Source organism: Acinonyx jubatus, chromosome A1 (assembly GCF_027475565.1).
Source record: "Acinonyx jubatus isolate Ajub_Pintada_27869175 chromosome A1, VMU_Ajub_asm_v1.0, whole genome shotgun sequence".
Lineage (NCBI taxonomy): Eukaryota > Metazoa > Chordata > Mammalia > Carnivora > Felidae > Acinonyx > Acinonyx jubatus.
This window is the reverse complement of record NC_069380.1, coordinates 22101094-22107290: the sequence shown is the minus strand read 5'-3', so window position 1 is coordinate 22107290 and position 6197 is coordinate 22101094.

Here is a 6197-nt window from a genome sequence, read left to right as displayed (position 1 = left end):
ACAATCCAGAAAGGTGGTAAAGTGCTGGCTTTCAGCAACATGTTCAGAAGTGGTCTAATTTAAGATGTTGGTTGTCCAGATCTTTCCCACTAGCAATGATTCTTTTATATAAACAAATCGTAGTTAAATGTAAACATGGCTTTGAAAATGCTTTAAATTTTCATTTGAAGCTAAACATAGAACTGTCTGGTTTAATGTGATCCTTCCTCTTGAACATTACTCCACTCCCAGGTAGCAGACCCTAGCTCAACAATGTGCCTACCATGGCGCCAAGCTGGAAATGGCTCAGACGGGCAGGAATATGGCTCAGTGCCTCTCTCCTGGCCCCACCAGCTAACTGCTTGAGGTGAGAAGTAAAGATGGTTAAAAGAGTTTTTAAAAGAAAATAGTTTTTTAAAAAGGCGAAATGTAAGTAGTAATGATTTTCAGTAATATTCGATAAAACCTTGTATTAATAGAGCTACATAACAAACTATTTGGGGTTACAACAGCCCCTTTTGGAAGAAAAGTCTAACTACTTTAAGTAGCAATCTTTCTAAAATTAATTATAAACTGCTTTCTAAGACAGAGCACATGGAACTGAACTTAATCTCTTTTATAAATAACCCATTATAGTCATTACGAACATCAATGCAGTTAGTCGACTGTGCACAGCTGACCAACGCATGCCAACTTCTTTGCATTTTCACTCAGTGTTCCTGGACAGCTATGATTAGAGCAGCTGAACCCACTGCTGGTTTTTCTGACTCCTTCCATACTTCCAGCATTCTAGCCTTTACTATTCCTAGTAAGTGTGCCTGAAATAGCCCCTAACTTCAGAGCCCTTCCCTACTCCCATCCCATATGACTGCCTCTGAATTGCTTTGTTAGAATGATGCCCATAATACCCAGAAAGAGTTGAGTGATTCTTCAGTACACAGAGAAACTTTGCAACAAAATTTTTGGCTACTCAGGAGACCTTTGTTCACTGGTTCTTGGTGTTCAGCTACGTTTTCAGATGACTGGAATTCAAGCAAACTGGAATATGGAAAGGCAAAGCTTACTTTGACATCATTAGTCAGGTTACCATATCTCATGATAGATAAGAAAGGAAATACTTTCTTTGATAATTCTTGATGAGGTTCATTTAGTACTGGGAAATCTTGTTTAAGAAAAAAAGTTTACATGCTGTTCCCTCTGCCTGAAAGGTTCTCTCTTTCTCTACCTAGCAAAATGCTACTTATCTTTTAAGTAGCTAAGTGTCCTCTTCTTTAGCACATCTCCCTTGATTCTCCCTGGCAAAATCAACCTTTCTACCCTTCATACTCCCAAAGAGCAGAAGTATTTGACCAAATAGACTGTGAGCTATTTGAGGTTGGGAAGTATATTTTTTTCATCTTTGGACACCCAGGACCTAATACAGGCACTGATATTTAGTGCTTAAAATATTTGTGAGTAAATGTATATATTTTTGATTATTCCATTTTGTGGCCATTTTAAGATGTAAGAAAGATGTATAAATAGTTCAGAAGAGTACCAGGAAGAAATAGGTGTGAAAGGGGAATGGGCAAGTAAATCAGGGAATAGAGGAGAAAGAAGATACATGAATAGTGGGGGGGGATATGTTGAGGCATACATGATTTGACAGCTTCTAGAGCATTGGATTTTCCACTCTTATTGACTTCCATTTGTTTAAGCGCACATTTACCGGTCTAGTGTCTAGTTCCTTTTTTGCCTGTCTTTTGAGATGCTAATTAGCTTTCAAAACATTGTTCATAATCTCTAATTTTTCCTAAACTTAACTCTTTTTTTTTAATGTTTATTTTTGAGAGAAAGACAGAGCACAAGCAGGGGAGGGGGTGGGTGGAGGGGGGAAGGGTAGGGAGAAAAAGGGAAGGGGCAGAGAGAGAGGGGAACAGAGGATCCAAAGGGGACTCTGCGCTGACAGCAGAGAGCCCAATGCAGGGCTCAAACTCATGGAACCATGAGCTCATGACCTGAGCCAAAGCTGGAAGCTTAACCAACTGAGCCACCCTCCTAACCTTAACTCTTAAAGTTTCAAGGCTATTTATCCCTCATGCCTCCTCTCCTGACTCAGAGTTTCAAGTCTCCAAACCCACTCCTTCTGTGTTATCATCAGAATAATTCGGTCAGAATGCCAGAAACATTTCTGTCATCAGAATATTTCAGATGGGGTGAGAAGTAGAAATTGCTTAAGGACTTGTGGCTTATCCTTGGTCAGAAGAAATTTGTTACCATCACCCAAGGAAATAAGTCTCACATAATTCTTTGGACTGTATAAGTTAGCCCTTTACTTGAGGAGAGGATAGAAAGGAAGAGTGTGGGGATGAAGTTGCAAAGAGCTTATTTCATATGATCTATAAAATCAAAAGGCAAACAGTAGGGAGTCACAGATAGCAATCGGGGATTTAAAGAAAGAAAATATCAAACTTATGAATTCCATGGTTTCAATCTAATTTATTCACCATGAACCAATCTTACCATTCATTAGCTTCACCCCAGAGACAAGACTGAATGTCAACTATTTTCCTGACCTATAAATAATAGGTGCCACTTGCTTAGACATGCAACTTAGTTAGGGCATAATAACAAAGTGAATCAATATGACTGTTACAGAGCTAAAAAATAAATAAAATAAAATAACACGCTAAGTCCTGAATCTTTGGGGAGAGGAAGATTCTCATTCCCTGATCTTTACAGAAAAAAAAATTTGACAGGAAAATTGATAAATTATCTTTTAGCAGCACTAAGTTTGAACCAAAAAATAGTCTAAGAATGAGCAATAAAAATTCACACTCAATCATTTGTTTAACCTGAATGAAGAGCTGGGAGCAATGATATTGCCTCATAGGTTAGTTAATGATGATGGTGTACAGGTAGGTGTGGCAAGACTGAGTTCTTGACAATGGAATGTGAGTGGAATGTGACAGTGGAATGTGAGTGGAATGTGACAATGGAATGTGAGTAGAATGTGACAATGGAATGTGAGTAGAATATGAAAATGAAATGTGAGTAGAATGTGACAATGGAATGTGAGTAGCATGTGTGACATTTCCAAACCTGGCCCTAAAACTCCTGCCTTGCACACTCCTCCATGTCCTTTCCTCATTGCTACTTATGGGGAGGGAGAGGACTATGGTGACTTGGAAGTCACTTGTTCAGTATGGCAGAGCCTCTGTCAGCATGAGGCCCTGAATGACTGCCCCCACCAGCCAACCTGAAGTCTACATTCTGAGTTGTTCCATGAGCAACAACTGAACTTTGAATTCTCTATGTTGCTACATTTTGGAGTTTTATTTGTTAGAGAAGCCTATATTGGTGTGTGTGTGTGTGTGTGTGTGTGTGTGTGTATTATATGTGTGTATGTGTGTATTCCACCTTTATTTCGTATTTTAAAAGTTTTAATAAAAATAATACACTCATTAAAGAAAAAATAATATACAGTAAGTCAAAAAAAGGAAATAAAAATCTATAATCGCTCAACATAATGAGATACACTGCAATAAAACAGGGATCACACACTTTATTTGTCATTTTGTAAGACATTTTCTTTCACTTACAAAATATCATGGAGGCACCTGGGTGGCTCAGTTGGTTAAGCATCCGACTTTGGCTCAGGTCATGATCTTGTTGTTTTCAAGTTCGAGCCCCACATCGGGCTCTCTGCTGTCAGTGCAGAGCCCACTTTGGATCCTTTGTCCCCCTCTCTCTCTGCCCCTCCCCCACTTATGTTTTCTCTCTCTCTCTTTCTCAAATAAACATAAAACATATCATGAAAGGGGCGCCTGGGTGGCTCAGTCAGTTAAGCGTCCGACTTAGGCTCAGGTCATGATCTCACGGTCCGTGAGTTCGAGCCCCACGTCGGGCTCTGTGCTGACAGCTTGGAGCCTGGAGCCTGCTTCGGATTCTGTGTCTACCTCTCTCTCTGACCCTCCCCCGTTCATGCTCTGTCTCTCTCTGTCTCAAAAATAAATAAGCGTTAAAAAAATTTTTTAAAAAAAATATCATGAAAAAAAGTCTACTCAGAGGGCACCTGGGTGGCTCAGTCGGTTAAGCGTCCAACTTCAGCTCAGGTCATGATCTTGTGGTCTGTCAGTTGGAGCCCCACGTTGGGCTCTGTGTTGACAGAGTCTAGAACCTGCTTCAGATTCTGTGTCTCCCTCGTTCTCTACCCCTCCCCCACTCACACTTTGTCTCTCAAAAATGAATAAATGTTAAAAAAAAAACAAAAAATAATAAAGTCTACTCAGAAGTCTTATGATCAAAAAATATATATATCTTGAACATCTTCCTTCTGTGTCATTAAGTGGTATTCTGCCACATTATTTTTAATCGATGCATGATAAAAGTTACACAGATAATTGGGAAATCACAGTCAAAAGAATAGCATTATTTCTGTTCACAAACAATTGAACCTAGAATATCTCTAAGCAATAGTTGTCCTCAGGATGCTTAGATCCTGGATTAATAAGTGACCACTTGGAAAATTATATTTGGTTCTAGTACACGATTATTGAACCATTATGGTAGAAGTTAAGGTGCTATGACAACAATAACAAAAATCTTTGTCAGAATGCAGGAAACATTTCTGTCATCAGAATATTCAGATGGGGTAGGCAGGAGTAGTTGTTTAAGGACCATGACTTATCCTTGATCAGACGGAATTTGGTAGCACAGTCTGGCAAATTTGTGCCAGCTTGGCAGGTCTGGTCTCCCTCACGGGAACAAGGCAAGTCCAGGGCAAGCAACTTTTGATAGAAGTTGCAGACATCTCCTCTGCTTGCATGGCCTCGGTTAGAGCTCAGTAGCAAGTCCACATCTAGTTTCAAGGGCATCTAGAAAAGGAAGTCCAAGAAGAATAGCCTTGTATTCACCAAAAACTCCACAATATGGAAGAAGGAGAGGAAAAATGGGTGGGGAGCAGGTAGCAGTCTGCCCAAAGTTAGCACAGAGCACAATGTTTGAGAACAGAAGTTCTGCCTCAGTGGCTTTTTCCCCCAAATGTTTACTTATTTATTTTGAGAGAGTGTGTGCGTGAGCAGGGAAGGAGCAGAAAAAGAGGGAAAGAGAGAATCCTAAGCAAGCTCTGTGCTGTCAGATGCAGGGTTCAATGCAATGAACCCCAAAACCTGAGCCAAAATCAAGAGTCAGACTCTTAATCGACTGAGTGACCCAGATGCCTGCCTCAGTGGCTTTCTTTTTTTTTTTTTTTTTTTCCAACGTTTATTTATTTTTGGGACAGAGAGAGACAGAGCATGAACGGGGGAGGGGCAGAGAGAGAGGGAGACACAGAATCGGAAACAGGCTCCAGGCTCTGAGCCATCAGCCCGGAGCCTGACGCGGGGCTCGAACTCATGGACCGCAAGATCGTGACCTGGCTGAAGTCGGACGCTTAACCGACTGCGCCACCCAGGCGCCCCCTCAGTGGCTTTCTAATAGTGATTCACATCCTTGGCTAATTATTATTAAGCTTTCTGACCTAAGTCTGTTAGTTAACCTCAGTTTGCAAAATGGAGACATTAAAATTCACACATTTGTGGTGGGAATTAAATGACTTAACTTATATGTAGTGCTTATGAAATGTTAGCTATAATTACTTTATATCCAGAACCAACAGAAAATTGATAGCACGTGATCAGAAGAGAAAAGTGAACATAATACTTGTAAGGAAGCAAACCATGAACTACACTGATATGGTGTAGTGGTTGAAAGTATAACTCTGGAGCCAGACTGCCCATATTTGCCCCGGTGCTTCAGTTTCTTCATCTGGAAAGTGGGAATTACCATTAGTATCTACCTCAGAGGGATGTTGCAATGATTACATGAGTTAATTGGGAAGTATGTAGTGCAGAGCCTGGCACATAGCAAGCACTATAGGAATGTTAGCTTCTACCCATCTTTAGTGTTGCCAAAGAAAAGTATCCAGGATTTTTACAAAATCCACATATTCACCGGAGTCCCCATAGGTGACTTACACCACCACATATACTGACTATCACGCTAAATATCACACCATTTTCTGTTCTTATTCTCAAGTACTAAAGTCTCTGTTCTTTCCAAAATCTACTGGTATTCTACAGCAGAGCAGGTGGGAATACATCCATCACCCAAATTGGACAGGAATCACATCTTCACCCAACTTTATTTCCTTTAGGAGAGTCATGCATGTTTCCATACATCTTCCTTGGCTCTGTAAT